Below are 18,387 nucleotides of genomic sequence, written 5' to 3'. Positions count from 1 at the left end.
TTGGGTGGGTTCCCTCTGGCTCACAAGCACCACTCAGAGACCCACAGACAGAAGCAAACTCTGCTGACCCAAATCCCAATAAAAAACAGAGATCTGGAAACGGCATTCTGACTATCTCATTTCTTTTCAGGATAATAAAAATTTAAATATTTCTTCAATTAAGTGAAGGGTATTAAAAACGTCAGTTTCCTTGTTGTAGCTTGCCTTTGAACTCACCATTAAAATTCCAGCATGTCTGGATTGTGGTAGGCTGTCGACAAATATCGACTTTATTTTTGGGCATTTGTCACTTCAGTCAGTAGGATTATTTAGGGAACTGTCTGCCAAAGCCAAAAATGTAAATCCTTCCTCCTGTTTTCTCTCTTCAATGGTTTTATGCTGCCCTTATAATAATAATTTAGAAGAAAGATGTAACCTGATGAATCCCTAAGACCTGTTATGACTTTCTCCACGAAACTTTTTTTTTTTTTTTAACGCCTATGGCACCTGGTATTCCTAAGGTGGTCTCCCATCTAAGTACTAACCAGGCTCGACCCTGCTTAGCTTCCGAGATCAGATGAGATCAGGCACATTCAGGGTGTCATGGACATAGATGCCACAAACTCTTTTACATGTTTGGTCACTGTCAGCTCAATAGAGTGTCTTGGCCCAGCTTCTCCGTCTAGTAAGAAGCTCAAAGTTCATTGGTCACTCATAACCTTTTGAGGAGGCACATCAATCCTTCAAGAAAATGATCCTCTGGAAACTAAAATTGGGGCAGATTGTAAGCTAAATCTGTTGTTAAAAGCAGTAAGTTATAGAAATCAGCCAGTATTGTGTATAAATCCAGTCACAACTAGCCTGGGTGAGGTCTCAGTCACTGCAATTCACTCCAGAGTGAATACACTCTTTTTCTCTCATCACATGGCAGCCACAAACTCTTGCCAATTTGTCATTTATAATGTTTCTCCTGCTTATTCCAACAATGTGTTTGGGCCTTTTTCACCTCAGCCTGAACCACAAGGGACTGAAATCATCTTCCTGCTTGAGTTTCTCCTCATTCTAACCATTGCTGGACGAATCTTTAAAAAATAAAAATTGAACAGCAACAAGAATGAAAACCCATACATAATAACTATTTTCCCTGTGATGCCCCTCTTCTGGCCCCCAAACCCATTGGCTTCCACAGAATAAAATCCAGAGCATTCAGTGCCAAAGTATGCAAAGCTCTCCCCAAACTCTTATGACCTCTATGGCCATCTCTGCAGAAGCCTGCACAAACACACCCTATTTTCAGCACAGTTTTAGAGCCCCCGCCCTGCCTTCTCAGCATTATCATCTACTCTACCCCTAAACACACCTCTTTTCCGGCGTGGTCCACACGCCAAGTTCTTCAGATGCAGCCAGGCTGTGTTGGCCTCTACAGCTTTGCTTGGGGCTTCTACCAGCCCAGAAACCACCACTCTGCTCCTGTCTGTCAGGTCCCACCCATCCTTCAGGTCCCCACCTCCTCCAAACCTACCCCTGACTCCCTAAGCCTTCGACCATCATCCCTTCCTCTAGACTTTTGTCCTGATCCACAATATATAGTTTGTTCTGTATAGACAATCCAGCTGGATTTTAAGACCCTAGAGGGCAAAATCATTGCATTTATGTAGGTCAGTACTTTTCGTATTATTCCGTGCCAACAGATGTTGCATTTCATGACATGATAGTGAATATGACATTGCAGGGGATTAAAAAAAACAAACAAATAAAAGAATGTCCCTCTTTCTCTATTCAGATTTGGCCCTCCTCCCCCACCAACCTCCCAAAATTCTGTTATAAAATACTCAGCATAACTCTATCTTATCCTGTATAAAATAAGGAAGCTAAATTCTAGAGAATAGAGAAGTTGAAAAAGCAAACTAACATATGTCTTTAATGACTCAAGTAGCCTAGGAAAGATAAATAAACAATTTAGACCTGAGACAAAAGGGAGGCAATCCAGGTGCTTCTGAGTCTGAATCAAGCCAAACCCTGAGCTGGACAGCCAGAAAGGCTTCGGCTACTGAACCAAGTTGGCAGGATGAGTTGATAATAAAGGAAAGCTGATTGCAAAAGAAAAAAGTGTCAAATTAAACCTCAGTGGTCATCTTTGACAAAACCAGTGGGTTAATATTGTGTATGCTCAAATATTTTTTAAAAACTCATGCATGTGAGCAAACACACACACACATTTGGTAACTAGTGTATGACAAACAGTTGTAAAGATCCAGGACCTTGAGCAGAGACCTCATCTGATTTGAGACCTGCCAGGCCATGGCAGTCACCTCACAGTAATCTTCTTGTTTTGAAGGGTAGATAAACTTCATTTAAAGGGAAAACAAATATTCTAAGAAGGACTTTTCTTTGATAGGAAGTAGAACCATCTGTCCTAATCCATAAGTTATATTGCAAATATTTAGGTTTTTTTAAAAGAGCGAAAATATAATGTCTTTTTTATGTAGTCTCTTCATGGCTTCATCCTGCCCATCTTTGCAAAACCCATCTTCCTAAAAATCTGCTTTTCACCTTTAGGACTCTTTTGCTTAACACTGTAGTGATTTTCTGTTTCCTAATGCATGAAACATAAATGTTATCAAGCCTGGCTCTGAGGCCTCAGCAGTCTGGCCTCTTCCTACCTTCCCGAAGTCATGACCTGACCACAGTCAGCCTCCACCCCACCCCCCAGCCTTGAGTGCACAGGTACCCATGCCCGTCACTTGCCCTCAGACTCCCATGGAGGCTCAGCTCTTTCTTGCAGCCTGCGGCAGATATGACAATACACAGCCAGCTTGAAGCTTCATTGAAACCACACAATTTGGCAATTCTAATCTCTTGAAAGATTTTCTGTGGGTTACATTTAGCTCCCTAGCTAAAGAGTAAAGTCCTTCAAAGCAAGGACTGGTTTTATTCACCGCTGAAAGCATTTCTATGTTTGGACTGCAGCCAGCCTAGAGTTGCAAAAACCTCTTCAATGCTAAGGTAATCAGGACACTTGGCTTTCCTTCTGCCTTGTCTCCTCACTGTCTTCCTCCAACACCTAAGCTATCCCCTTCTCAAATCAGGGCAGCCCTTGTGCCATCACTTATCTTAATTAGGTAAGAATAATCAGAATTGACAGATTTAAAGAAGCCTTTGGGGAGCTATATCCTGATTTCATTATAAGGGACTTACACTGTTAATCTCATATGTAAGTAAGGGAGGCAAATATCACCCACATTCTACAGATCTGATAAAAACACTACAGAGAATGAGTGCTTTGTTTAAGATCACACATGTAGGCTGTGTCAGGACTGGCACTTAATGTCAGGACCAATCTTTTAAGTCCAACAATATCCTTCCTTTTTTCTGCACAGGTTGCTTCTTGGTATCCAATGGTGATAACAAAGCTATTTTTATTTATCAATAATGAAAAAGTATTTTCATATTTATGTTTAGATTTATTCTAGTAAAAAGATAATCATTACTACCCTGATGGGTACAAAACACTGAAAATGTTTTTGTGTTATCTATCTTCCTGATTTGGAGATGGATTTTAGGATTAAAATAGTAATGCCCACCTAATGTGTTTATGTTTATCACAGGAAAATCCAGTTAGCTTTTGGGGTATTCAATAAAAATCCATGTGCATTTTATTTTTTATTTATTTCTCAATTTAATATTATATTAGTTTTAGGTGTACAGTATAGTGGTTGGACATTTGTATAACTTATGAAATGATCCCCTAATAAGTGTAGTAACTCTGTGACACCATACATAGTTATTATATTATTGACTATATTCCCTATGCTGTACTTTACATCCCCATGACTATTTTGTAACTGTCAGTTTGTACTTATTAATTCCTTCACCTTTTTTACCCAGCCCGCAACCCCTGCCCATCTGGCAACCGTCAGTTTATTCTCTGTATCTATGAGTTTATTTCTATTTTGTGTGTTTTTTAGATTCCACGTATAAGTGAAATCATATATTTGTCTTTCTCTGTCAGACTTATTTCATCTAGCGTAATACCCTCTAGGTCCATCCATGTTGTCGCAAATGGTAAGATTTCATTCTTTTTTATGGCCAAATAATATTCCATTGTATATATGTACCACTTATTTATCCAGTTGTCTTTCGTTGAACACTTAGGTTGCTTCTGTATCTTAGCTATTGTAAATAATGCTGCAGTGGATATAGGGGTGCATATACCTTTTCAAATAAGTGTTCTGGATTTCTTTGGATAAACACCCAGAAATGGGATTGCTGGGTCATATGATAGTTCTATTTTTAATTTTTTGAGGAATCTCCATACTATTTTACATAGTGGCTGCACCAATTTACAATCCCACCAACAGTGCCCAAGTGTTCCCTTTTCTTCACATTTTCTCCAACACTTATTGATTATTTATTTATTTTATTTTATTAGTTTCAGATATATAGTACATTGGGTAGACATTTATAGTTTATGAAGTGATCCCCCTGATTACTTTGTCACCCATCTGGCTCTACACATAACCATTACAACACTATTGACTATATTCCCTATGCTGTAGTCCAGAGGTCTTCAACCTTTTTAGCACCAGGAATTGGTGCTCCTATGAGAATCTAATGCCTGATGATCTGAGGTGGAGCTGAGGCAGTGATGCTAGTGCTGAGGAGCAGCTGCAAATACAGATGAAGCTTTACTCCCTTGCCCACCGCTTACCTCCTGCTATGCAGCCTGGTACTTAACAGGCCATGAACCAGTACTGGGTTGGGGACCCCTGCTGTAGTCTACATCTCCGTGACTATTTTGTAACTACTAATTTGTACTTCTTCATCTCTTCACTTTTTTCTCCCAGTCCCCTAACTCCCCTCCTCTCTAGCAGTCACCAGATTGTTCTCCGTATCTGCGAGTCTGTTTTCATTTAGTTTGTTCCTTTTGTTTCTTAAATTCCACATATAAGTGAAATCATATGATATTTATCTTTCTCTGTCTGACTTATTTCACTCAGCATAATAACCTCTAGGTTCATTTATGTTGTTGCAAATGGTAGGATTTCGGTTTTTTTTTTTTTTTTTTTTTAAGGCTGAGTCATATTCCATTGTATATATGAACCATGACTTCTTTATCCACTTGTCTGTAGATGGGCATTTAGGTTGACAGGTGTGAGGTGATATTATTGTGGTTTTAATTTTCTGACGTTTAGTGACATTTAACATCTCGTCATGTCTATTCGCCATCTGTATGTCCTCTTTGGAGAAATATCTATTCAGGTCCTCTGCCCATTTTTTAATCAGACTGTATTTTTGATGTTGAGTTGTATGAGTTCCTTATATATTTTGGATATTAACCCCTTATCAGGTGTGTTGGTGACATATATCTTCTTCCATTCAGTGGGTTGTCTTTTCATTTTGTTGATGGTTTCCTTTGCTATGCAAAAGCTTTTTAGTTTTATGTAGTCCTATTTGTTTATTTTTTCTTTTGTTTCCCTTGCCTGAGGAGTCATATCCAAAAAAATTATTACTAAGAATAATATCAGCAAGTTTACTGCTTATGTTTTCTTCTAGGAGTTTTATGGTTTCAGGTCTTACATTTAAGTCTTTAATCCATTCTGAATTTATTCTTGTATATGGTGCAAGAAAGTAGTCTAATTTAATTTTTTTTTTTCCTATATCTGTCTAGTTTTCCCAACACCATTTATGGAGGAGACTGTCTTTACCCCATTGTATATTCTTGACTCCTTTGTCATGATTAATTGACTATATAGGCATGGGTGTATTTCTGGGCTCTCTATTCTATTCCATTGATCTATGTGTTTGTTTTTATGCCAGCACCATGCTGTTTTGATTACTATAGACTTGTAGTATAGTTTAATATCAGATAGTGTGATACTCTCATCTTTGTTCTTCTTTCTCAAGGTTGCTTTTGGCTATTTGAGATCTTTTGTGGTTCTATATAAATTCTAGGATTATTTGTTCTAGTTCTCTGAAAAATGCCACTGGTATTTTGATAGAGATTGCATTGAATCTATAGATTACTTTGGGTAGTATGGATATTATAATGATGTTAATTCTACCTATCCGTGAACATGGTATATGCTTCCATTTATTTGTATCTTCTTCGACTTTTTTCTCCAATGTCTTATAGTATAGGTCTTTTACCTCCTTGGTTAAAGACCTATAGGTATTTTATTTCCTAGGTATTTTCTTTTTTTAATGCAATTAAAATGGGATTATTTTCTTAATTTCTCTATCTGATAGTTCATTATAGGTATATAAAAATGCAACTGATTTCTGAATATTAATTTTGTATTCTGCTACTTTGCTGAATTCATTTATTAGTTCTAACAGGTTTTTTTGGTAGACTCTGTAGGAGTCTCTCTGTATAGTATCATGTCATCTGTAAATAATGACAGTTTTACTTCTTCCTCTCTGATTTGCATTCCTTTTATTTCTTTTCCTTGCCTGATTGCTGTGGCTAGGACTTCCAATATTATGCTGAATAGAAATGATGAAAATGGACAGCCTCTATTCCCACTTTGCTAAGAGTTTTTATCATAAATGGATGCTGGATTTTGTCAAACACTTTTTCTGCATTTATCAATATGATCATATGATTTTTATCCTTCATTTGGTTTATGTGGTATATCATGTTAATTGATTTGCAGATATTGAAGCAACCTTGCATCCCAGGAATAAATCCAACTTGATCATTGTGTATGATTTTATTAATATATTGCTGAATTTGGGTTGCTAATATTTTGTTGAAGATTTTCACATCTATGTTCATTAGGGGTATTGGCCTATAATTTTCTTTTTTTTGTAATGTCTTTCTCTGGTTTTAGAATCAGGGTAATGGTAGTCTCATAAAATGATCTTATGAACCTTCCCTTCATCTTGAGGTTTTTGGAACAGCTCAAGAAGGATAGATGTTAATTCTTCTTTGAATGTTTGGTAAAATTCACCTGTAAAGCAATCTGGTCCAGAACTTTTATTTGTGGGGAATTTTTTTTTAATTAAGGATTTGATTTTGTTAGTAGTTATCAGTCTGTTCAGATTTTATGTTTCTTCTTGATTCAGTCTTGGAAGATTGTATGTTTCTAGGAATTTTCTATTTCTTCCAGGTTGTCCAATTTGTTAGCATATAATTGTTTGTAGTATTTTCTTACAATTCTTTGTATTTCCATGGTGTCAGTTGCCACTTCTCCTCTTTCATTTCTGATTTTATTTATTTGGGTCTTCTCTCTTTTTTTCTTGATGAGTCTAGTTAAAGGTTTATCAATTTTATTTATCTTTTCAAAAAACCAGATCTCGATTTTATTGATCTTTTGTATTTTTTTTAGACAATATTTCATTTTTTCCACTCTGATTTTATTATTTCCTTTCTTATACTAACTTTGGGTTTTGTTTGTTCTTTTTTTTCTAGTTCCTTTAGATGTTAGTATAGATTGTTGATTTGAGATTTTTCTTGTTTTTTAACGTTGGCTTGTATTGCTATGAATTTCCCTCTTAGAACTGCTCGGACTATGTACCATAGCCCAAGGGTCATTGTGTTTTCATTATCATTTGTCTCAAGGTGTGTTTTGATTTCTTTCTTGACCTTGTTGTTAACTCATTCATTGTTTAGTAGCATGTTGTTTAGCCTCCATGTTTGTGTGTTTTTCTTGTTGATTTCTAGTTTCATACCGTTGTCATCAAAGATGTTTAGTGTGATTTCAATCTTCTTAAATTTATTGAGACTTATTTTGTGGCCTAATATCTGGTCACTCCTGGAAAATGTTCCATGTGTGCTTGAAAAGAATGTATATGCTGCTACTATGGGGTGAAATGTTCTAAAAATATCAATTAAATTCATTTGATCTAATCTGTCATTTAAGACCACTGTTTCCTTGTTGATTTTCTACCTGGATTATCTATCTATTGATGTCAATGAAAGCTGTAACAAAAGACAAAGAAGGACATAACATAATGGTAAAGGGATTAAGCCAATAAGAGGACACCAACATAGGAGCGCCTAAATATGTAAAGCAAATATTGACTGACATAAAGGGAGAGATCGAAAGTAATAAAATCATAGTAGGGGATTTTAACACTCCTTTGACATGGATAGATAGATCATCCAGATAGAAAATCAACAAGGAAACAGTGGTCTTAAATGATACATTAGACCAAATGAGCATTTTTGTAACTGGTATTTTGAACATTGTATCTGGTAGATTATTTGCTTCTATTTCATTTAGTTCTTTTTCTGGAGTTTTGTCCTATTCTTTCATTTGGGATGTATTTCATTGTCTTCTCATTTTGGCTGCCTCTCTGTGTTTGTTTCTACGTATTAGATAGATCTGCTGTATCTCCCAATCTTGGCAAGGTAGCCCTTTGTAGCAGGTGTTCTGTGGGGCCCAGTGGCACAATCTTCCGGGTCACCTGAGCTGAGTGCTCCAGGTGTGTTCCTTGTGGTGGGTTGTGTATGCCCTCCTGTTGTAGCTGAGCCTTGATTGCTTTTGGTGCATCAGTGGGTGGGAATGACCCTCAGATTGACTGGCTGTGAGAACTGTCCATGGTGATAGCAGTTGAGCTGTTGTGTGGGGGCTGACCCCATGGAGTGATATTAGTTATAGCAGGGCTCTGGTGCTTACTGGATCCATCTTTTGGGTGTATTGTTTGTGGAGTGAATTGGGTGGTGCTCTGCTGTGAACTAAAGCTGGCCACCCTGTGTTTGGGTTTTGGGGCCCCTTGGAAGGGGCTCCAGTGCAGGCCCAGGTCAGCCACTGCCTGTGCTTGGCTCAGGGCTACCTGATAGGAGCTACAAAGTGATCCGCAGTTGGTGGGCTTGAATGTGTCTAGGAGAGGCTATGCTTTGAAGAGAGGCCGGCTGCCACTAAAGCCAGGTTGGGGGCTGCTTAGCAAGAGATACAGGACATGCTGAGGCCAGCTGCTGCTAGTATGGAGTTTGTGGATCTCGTAGAGATTTTAATGAAGTCCACAGCCAGGCCGCAGCTGGCCACTTGTAATAGCCACTGAAAGAGGTTCCAGCACTGTGCAAGAATTGGTTGAGGGCAGGTTTTCAGGGAATCACCAGGATTGGGCCAGTTTGATAGAGACTCAGATTTGGTGCCCACCTGCGCCTGCAGGCTGGATTGGGAGAGGGCTCAGCAAAGGCACAGTGGCACAGAGGGTTCCTCCAGCCTTCACTCTAAAGGCAGACAATTCCACTTCTTTCCAGTTTATTTTGTCCATATTAGATGTGGGCTCTCAAAGATGAGGAATGTACTCTTCTTGCCAAAGAGATGGCCCCATAGCACAAGTAACATCTAAGAGGAACCTGAGGAAATCAAGAGAATTAATACCCAACCAGTATGTCCTTGTGAGACATCCTCATTGGCCAGGAAGTTTGTTGAGATCCATACAGGCCACCCTGTTTGAGCACAGAGCAGGATTGACAAGAGTAAGGAGTGGCTCTGAGGTGGATTAAGCAAATTAAAGGTATCCAGTACAGACGTGACCCATGGTTAAACCTCAGACTTTCTGTCTTCTGTTCTTTCCCAAGCTCTTCCCAGAACACTGTGGCTTAGATACGCAGAGTTCTAGCAAAGAAGTCTAGAGAGGATCCCTCGAGAGATCACCTTTAAGCCCACACATCCTTCAGCATTAAACATTAGGCTAGTTTCCTAAAAAATTTACTGTATCAGCCTCTCCATAAGGACACACCAACAATCTATGAGAGCTGCAAATTAGACTGAGTCAGGTAGCTGGCATGGAGGCCCAGACAAGATGGCAGGGCTGGCAGGTTGAGAAAACTTGCACTGAAGCCATCACTGGCTCTTGGCGGAGATATTCTAGAGCCTTTAATGCAGCTACAGTGGGCATTAGCCACAAGGCTGTCAAAGTTTCAAGAAGAAAAGAATCTACTATCTTTAGCATTTGGCAAAGTATCTTGAAAGAAAGACTCTATCTCCCATCATTGTCTATAAAGATATAATTTACGCTTGACTACTCTGGCTTTGTATTTATGTACTGTCCCTGGCATGAAACTCCAGGTTTATGAAAAGGAGTCATCTTCAGCGTTGGAATATTCTACCAACGCTGAGTTCTTTACTTACCTTTATTCTTGGTTCCACGGAGGCGAAAGTCATAAAAGAGTTTAACAACAGCTGACAGTTAAACCCAGGAACTATGAGAGCAATTAATGAGAAATGCCAAACCCAATGTTCTCATAGAAGGGAACTCACCCAGAGGTCATGGAGAAAGAATTCTCAGTTCTTGTCCTAGCAGAATTGTTTCCAGAGAAATGAAGTTATGGTCACATGCCGCTCTTATCTGAGTCGTCATGTTCCTAAAAGAAGCATAACTGCTAATGTGTACAGTGACTTTGCTACAAGTTTAATAAAGCCAAGTCACTCTTCCTACCCTTCACCCAAATAAAGCCCTATGCACTGTGCTTTTCCCCCCCTGGTCTGAGGAAAGTTTTTCCCAGCTTTCCTCTTAAGCAGTTTCCCTACTACTATTAGAATGGACCCAAGAGGCACAGAGCTAAACCAATGGATTCTCATGGCAGTGGCTCTGGCACAGTGGCCTTTCTGCCTCTGGGCTTTTGAACTTGCTAATCCCTCTGTTTCGACCACTCTTACACCAAATTTCTGTATGAAGTAAATCCATGATAAATCCATGTTTAATATTTTGAGGAACTGCCATTTTCTTTTCCACAGGGGCTGCACAATTTCATATTCTCACCTGCCTCTCTATCTACTTTATTTGTATATTTTGTGTAGTGTCTCTTCCCACTCTTACTTGAATGTAAGCTCTATGAGGGTAGAGACTTGCTTCCCAAGTACCTAGAACCTTGCTTGGCACATGGTAGTTGGTGATCAGTAAGTATTTGTTAAATCAATGCAACTGGTTTGGTGCCTATGACCTCATTTGCATTTTCCTGAACCCTTTGAAGGCCTAGCTTAATGCTGACAGAGCCTTTTTTGATCCACCTTGTTAGAGGGCTTCTTTCTCCTTTGTGCACACCTCTTGGAGTCCTTCCTCCTTTCCACTTTGTGTTCTGACCATCTATGAACTTGCCCCATCTCTCCCTCTGAATTCTAAGTCCGTAATGTTAGGGAGCAGGGTTTGTCTATTGTTGGTATTTTGCAATCTTTCTGGCCCAGGGGATATATACTCAACACACACTTAACCAGAGGGATGTTCTAAATATTCATGCAAAGTAGTGACAGTGTAAGGGCTAGCCTTGAGCACTGCAGAGGTCTCTAAAACCAGCCCCCCAAAGAATCCCTGGCTGCACAGCCTTGGCACATACTTATTCTCTTAACCTGGTCCTCATGTGTCTGATGAGGGGATTGGACCAACGACCTCTCAGGTTCCTGTAGGTGTCCTGTAGGGCCATCTCTTTGGCGGAAAGAGTACAGTCTTCATCTTTGAGAACCCATATCTGAAATGGACAAAATAAACATGTAATAAAGGTTAAAGACTCAAAAGAAGCCCGTGCTCAGAGTAGTTCTTGCCTAAGTAGACAGGTGTACCCAACCTCTCCCTCTCCTAGCTCCACTCCCCATAGCTGGAGATTCAGAGCATGAAACACCAAGAAACTCAAGGAGAATGCATACACTTTCCATTCTTGTTGAGAGAAAAAAATACTTACAGCTCACGTGATTTCATTTGGTTATTTTAAACTGTTTCTTTTTCTGTCTCATCCCCAGTTAAATAACATTTGCAAGCAAAAATTGGACTTTGTGTTTTTTCCCTCTTTACTCAGATATTTGTATATAAATATGATTTGAGTAAAGTCTACAAAGGACTGTCAATCCTGCCCACCCCACTTCCCTTCTCTCTTACTTCCTAAGAAAGACTGAATGAGTTTACACACAAGAGTGGAATGTTTTGATGACGCTTAAAGCACTCCATGTATTTTTTAAAAAATATTTTCAAACACATAAACAATTGTGGGCTCTATAATAAATCTAACTGAAAGTAACCTCACAGGGCCATCTGATCCTAAATCCCTAACGGGCTTCTGGTGAATAGTCAAGCCCCAGGCCTGTAGAAGGTTTATCTTTGCCTTAAGCAAGCCCTGTCCATTGTTCTGGTGCATCCAGATGAACACCTTTGAAATGCCTGAGTAATACTTTTACAGACCCCTGGAGAGGGTAACCAACCTCAAGGGAGCACATAATCTTGTTAACTATCTTGTCACTTAAGCAGAGATTTCCCTGCCTTGCTTTCTTCCACTTTCATGTAATCTTCCTCAGTTCCCTTTTTAATTTCAAATGTGTAAAGGGAACTGCAAAACTTATTCTCTGGAGCATTTGAGACTTTGCTTCATGGCATGTCATCAAAGAAACTCATAAAAAATTTTCTACAGGTTTGCACGTTTTTATGTTGACAAAATGCACTAACAATATTCATAGATTTGTGAAGCAAATCACTCATAATCTAACAACCCTAACATAATTCTTTATTTTTACCATTTGCCCTTCGGTTTTACCCATATGGATACATAGTTTACATTGTGGTGATCAGACCATATTACAATCTTGCATTCTACATTTTCCTCTTTATATCTATAAACAAATACACATTTCCCTAAATGTATTCATCTCAAATATCACAATTCAGTAAATCCAGGTCAAATCTATCACTGATTGATTGCCCAACGAGTGGATACTGGGCTGTATAAGATACAGAAAGATGAAAGTGGTCCCTGCCCTGAAGGAGTTTACAGCCTCATAAAGAGATAAGACTTACAGCCTTGGCAACCAATAATCACATGGAAAGATGTTCATACAAATAACAATGCACCCATGGTAAGCAGGCATTCTAGGTAGTGGAGAGTTTATAGGTGTGGGAGCTGAGAAAGGCTGCCTCCTCTTGAAGATGAGAGAGCTCATTTAGCCACAATGAGCAGCTTTAAAGAGACAGAGCGAAGGGAAGGGAGAGACTGTTCAGATAGGGAAAATTGGATGAAGGTGCTGAATATGGGTAACATACAATTATTTCGAGGGCCCCTGAGGCAATTAACTCCACAAATACAGAAGGTGAATTTGTTGGGAAATGATAGCACCCAAGATAGGAAGGTGGTGAGAATAAGGGAAAGATTGGGAGTCTCCTGAAAGCTGGACAAAACTACAAAGTTGATATGACTGGGATGCAGGAGGGGCGTATGACAAAATCCATGCAGAATCTCATTGGTCTGGCAGATGGGGACAGGTTGTTGTTGCTGTTGTTTTGTTTTTGAGATGAGGGGAATCTATCCATCTGTATGTGGCCAGTAGGTCAGGGGAGATTTAAGATGCTGGGCAGAAGAAGGTCAAAGGGAAGCAGGCCTGGGCCTTGGGAAGGGATGGCACACCAGGACTCACATTAAATACACAGGTCAAGTCTGGACCTTGCTCCTCCGGTTCACTGCTCTGTTCCTACCTTTAGCAGTGCCTGATGAAGAGGGAGTCCTTATAACTACTTGTTAAATAAGAGTTGGGTCAAATCTAATTTTGCAAAATTTCTGTACAAAGTTCAGGAAATCTCTATTCTCCAGGCCTCAGTGTCACCTCCCTATGATGGAGTTATTTTTTCAAGTGCACTTCATGGTCATTTAGGGCCAGGTCAGGCTGGGAGGCCACGTGAGTTTCAAGAGCTAATAATCTTAAGCCTGAGGCCTTTAAGAATTGGCACTTGGAGTAGATGACTTGAGATCCCAGTTGGTCATCTGGCAGCTGCTTCCTGCCTCTACTGCCTTGTTGCCTTGTGTTTGGGCTTCTTTGGGATGGTAAGAGGATATCGCCTGGACCCATCAATTACTACTGCTGGAAGGTAGCTTACACAACAGCACATGCGCCCTTGTCATTAGACAGATGAACTTAGGCCTGAAAAGAGCAGGGCTAATTAAAACCACATGGCTTAATGGTATCAGCTCAGAGTCCAGCCTCATTCATGCAAAAATTTAACAAATATTACTGAGTGTGTCCTATGGGTCAGGCGCTGTTTCAGGGCTGGAGATGCAGCAGTGAACAAATAGACAAAAGTGCTGAGATGGGAAGACTAAGAGTCAAAGTAAGGTAGATTGTGAGAGGTGCCAAGGAAAAAGCAGTGGGAGTAGGGAGAGGATGAGGGCTTTCAGTTGTAGAGAGAGTGGTCAAGGAAGACCTCAGTGAGAACATGACAGATCAAAGTGCTGAACAGGAAGCGAGAGGGAGCATGGGGCTTCTGGGTGCTGAGTGGTGCAAGAATCCAGTGGCAGCAGTGAGCCTGGCATGTTCCAGAAACAAAGAAGAGGGATGTGAGAGGAGAGTAAGAAGAAATGAGGCCTGAGGGATAATGGGGCTGGTTGAGGGGTCTCGGAGTCTGTTGCAAAGCCTATAGTCTAATTCATAACCCTGCCTTTTCCTGTTGACTCTCAAGGCCCCTGGGACTTCTTTGGGCAGAAGGGAGAATGCAGCAGCCAATAGGGCTCTCCAAAGCACATATGTGGGCGGCTGCCTGCTCCAGAAGTCTTTCAGGCCGACAGGACATACTAGCCTCCCATTTCAGAATAAGGAGTAAGGGCATAGATGTAAAGCCAAGCCAAATCAGTTGAGTATGTAGAATCTGCAAAATATTAGAGGAGAGCAAGTTCATAGCTGAAGCCAGTGCAAAGGGCAGGGTCAGAGTTCAGCAGCATCTCTGCCTTGGCTGAGTGAAGAGTAAAACCAGATATATTTATGTAGAAGTGCCCAGCAAACAGTGATGCCCTAATGGTGATCCATTTTGTTAACTTAGGCTTATAATTTTCAGTGTCTCATGCTTCCTGCCAGTGCTTCACGCCCACATGAAGGAGATCTCTGCTCTGCCTGATTTTCCAGGACCAGTGTGAATGCCAGGCCCTGGGTGGGCAGCGGAGGCAGTTGGTTGATTAATGCTATAGTTTTAGAGCATGCTCTGTCTGGCAGGGCTCCCACCCCCAAGAAGAAGCTGTTACATGCCTTGGGCAGAACCAGGTGGGCAGATCCAATTTCCTGAGCATGTGAACCTCTCCTGGTAACCAGGCCTCTCTGCTCTGTGGGTGGCCCAAGACGGGTCTGGGTAGAGCCAGAATCCAGGGCCAGACCACTGTCAGAGTTTGGTCAAGTTAGACTTGAACTCTGGTTCTGGCAGTGATGGTCATCTATCTGCCCCCTCTCCCTCCTCTGAGAGGGTCCATTTCAGGAGTCAAAGTCAACTCAATTCCACAATAACTTATTTTCTAGCTGCCAGGCTCTTTATCTGTTGCGGGGAATACTAAGATTGATAAGGCCTGGAACTTTTCTTCAGAGATATTGAATCTATTGTATGTGTGTGTATGGGGGGGGGTGCACACACACACACACGTGTGTGTGTGTGTGTGTGTGTGTGAACATTAATTCACACATGCTTGTAGGAGGCATTGTGAGTTATTACTAGGAGGAATCTTGAAGGAGAGTGATATGGCCTTGTCTCAAGTCACTGTGGACCTTTGGGTCTGCCACTTGTCTTCTTGAAGTCTTGGCCTCTACTGCTATTCAGCAGGGATAGTGAAGCTTCCCCAATGTGCTTTAGAGGGCTTATTGGGAGGATTGGATGGAGCAATGTCTTTAAATGATAAAGTACTCAACACGCTTAGGGGATTGTACCCTCATGAATGTTCACACCATATATGTGAACACAGAAATGCAGTTATCAGCATGAACCAAGAAGAACAAACTAAAATCCAAGAAAGGGCACCAACGGGAGCAGGAGAAGAAAACCCTGAAAAGGAGGCAAGATATCATTCAAATTCATCTCCACATGTGGGTGTATTGGTTGATGTAGGGCTATGCACTGCACAGAACCCTGAAGCCCAGCCCCGAGAGTCTTCTTTGCTCTCCAGCAGAGCAAGAATGTCCCTCTTAACTCTCAGGAGGCCACCTTCTCCCCAGGTTGAGGCCATCATTATTGTTAGCTGTAGACATTAATGTGCATGTACCAAGAATGAGGCACTGGGCCCACAAGGAGAACTAACATTTATGAAGTACCCAGTCCCATGTACACAATACCATACAAACATTTTACAGTTATTACCTCACTTTATTGTTGATTATAACTCTGTAAGATAGGTATGGTTATCATCATTTTACAGAATAATAATAAAAAATAATACTTGTTAAATGCTTAAAAGTATTTAACATGTATTAATGTGTTTAATCCTCACAACAGCTTTGTAAGGCAAGTATGATTATTATTTATCACTACTTTTTGGAGGAAGAAACTGAGGCAAACTGAAGTTAAGTAATTTCCCCAAAGTTACTGGTAAGTAGTTGTGGCCAACCGACTGTTTTTGCTTAGATTAGTTCCCTGCCTTTCCTATGTCTGTGGTATATCGTAGAGGACTACATTTCCCAGGCTCCCGTGCTCTCTGGCTTCCAAGTTGATCAGCCAATGGAAAGCACTAGTGAAAGCTTGGAGAGAGGAGGTGAGAAGCCATAGGACCAGAGACACCACAGGATGGAGAGAGAGAGAGGAAGGGGGAGAGGGGTGTCTGTGGTGTCTCTTTCTCCCTCTGTCCTTCCCTCCCTCCCTCCCTCCCTCCCTCTCTCTCTCCCCATCCTGTGGTGTCTCTGGTAAAAGCTACTTCTCCTACGTGGCTCTGGTATCTGCTCTACAGGCCCTCACTCCATGATACTAGCTTCCATCAGGCAGCCTTCGTGGGGTTCTAGATCCCCCCACATGACTCCCGCTCTGGACTTTAACAACATTACCTCCTCCTCCTGTTGGCCCCTCAGTAGAATAGCTTCCTGTTCTTGCATTAGGCTTTATAGCCCTGTCTCATGCCACCAACTCCCTGTATTAAATGCCTTCTGCTTAAAAGACTCAGTCTTTATCTTTTCAGATGAAGAAACAGACTCAGATTTACTCTAGGTTGTAAAACTAATGAAGTACAAAAAAGAGCCAAGAAAAACTGGGAAAATAAAGAAAATGAGAGCCTGCCCTTTTAGATAGCAAAATGTACCTTGAATCTATAGTAATAAAAACAATGTGGCGCACACACAGAATCCATGGAATAAATCAATGAAACAATATCCGGAAACAGCTGTAGGAATAAAAAAATATTTTACTTGTTAAAGGGGGACATTTCAAATAAATAGGGAAATGCTACTAAAGGGATTAACTGACCCATCAATTTGGCAAAAAAATAAAATAAATTTCAGATGGATTGAGGAGCTAAACCATGTGAAAATACTAGAAATAAGTACAGAACTTTTTTTCCCCCTAAATCTTGGGATTAAGAAAGTTCTTTTGAAGCAAGACTAAAAATACAAAAACCATTAAAGGATAAAGCTGACAGGTTTACACTTTATTTAACGATTTAAAATTTTGATATGGAAAAGAACTCAAAGCTCTAATTAACTTATTGCCTAATTGGCTTTGTTTGGGCTCTCTGCAGTGCTCTCAAAATGGGGAGAGAAGCTCGGACTCAATTTCTTGGTTGCTCTTCTTGTTCCTTGGATGGAGAAATTGTACCTTTCTAGCCCTTCACTCAGCTCAAGTCACAAGGAGCCACCTCACAAAAGTCAGGAGGTCCTGCCTGCTCCCTCATGGCAGCTTTCAGTTTAATCTTTAAACTACAAAAATGAGATAAGCTCAAGCAAAAGGTATTTGAAAAGCGGAGATGAAGAGGACAGGAATTCTGTATACCTTTTAAGGAAATTCATCCACTTGGTGTACTTATTTGCTCATAGTTGCTTGGGAGAGGGCAAGGAGGAGAGAACAGAGAAGGTTCTGAATAACTGAAAAGTGGGCATCTAAAGCAGCGTGGGAGAGGAGGCATCGCCCAGAGCAGGACAGTCAAACAGACACAATTCTTAATTAGCTTATGTTAATTAGTGTGAGGCTTTTCCTCTTACAGAAACTTTAGCATAGAATGTCTTTACTTATTTTTCTCCTATGGTTAAGAATGGTCTCTAAGCTGTTTAAATTATTTTGTTTCTAGTTTGACTGTCTTTTTCCACATTAATTTTTTTCTGAATTAGAGTTTTTTGGTTAACTTATTTAAATACGTACAGTAAAAAGTAAAATAAATTCAAGTATTAGAGGTTTCTGGTTCAATTGCTAATTGGACATTTTGCCCCAATTCAGAACACTGAACTTTTCGTCCAAATGTGCTTTGTCTCAAGGATTGTTACCTTTGTGAACTTATTTAATTTTAACCGTTCAAATAAATAAAACTAGTTTTTTATTTCTGAGTAAATAAAACTTTTTGAGGGGGAAAAATTGAAAAAGAAGGTAGATATATCCAAAGAATATCTACGATGCTTTTACCAAAAAAAAAAAAAAAATTCAAGACATACATAAATATGGTCTTTTCTTTGTAAAAATTTAAAAAGTGAAAAGAAACTTACACATGATATGTATATATGTGTATTAAAAGGGAACCTGACAAGTGGTCCACAG

General features: G+C 40.1%; 1 pseudogene; it reads right to left on the bottom strand.

The window, feature by feature from the left end:
• Positions 1–474: 474 nt before the first annotated feature.
• On the bottom strand, positions 475–594 carry LOC120594654 (uncharacterized; annotated as a pseudogene).
• Between the last annotated feature and the right edge of the window lie 17,793 nt (positions 595–18,387).

Source organism: Pteropus medius, unplaced genomic scaffold (genome assembly GCF_902729225.1).
Source record: "Pteropus medius unplaced genomic scaffold, Ma_sr-lr_union100, whole genome shotgun sequence".
NCBI lineage: Eukaryota > Metazoa > Chordata > Mammalia > Chiroptera > Pteropodidae > Pteropus > Pteropus medius.
Note: the sequence above shows the minus strand (reverse complement) of the source record. Positions and strands in the feature narration are given on the sequence as shown.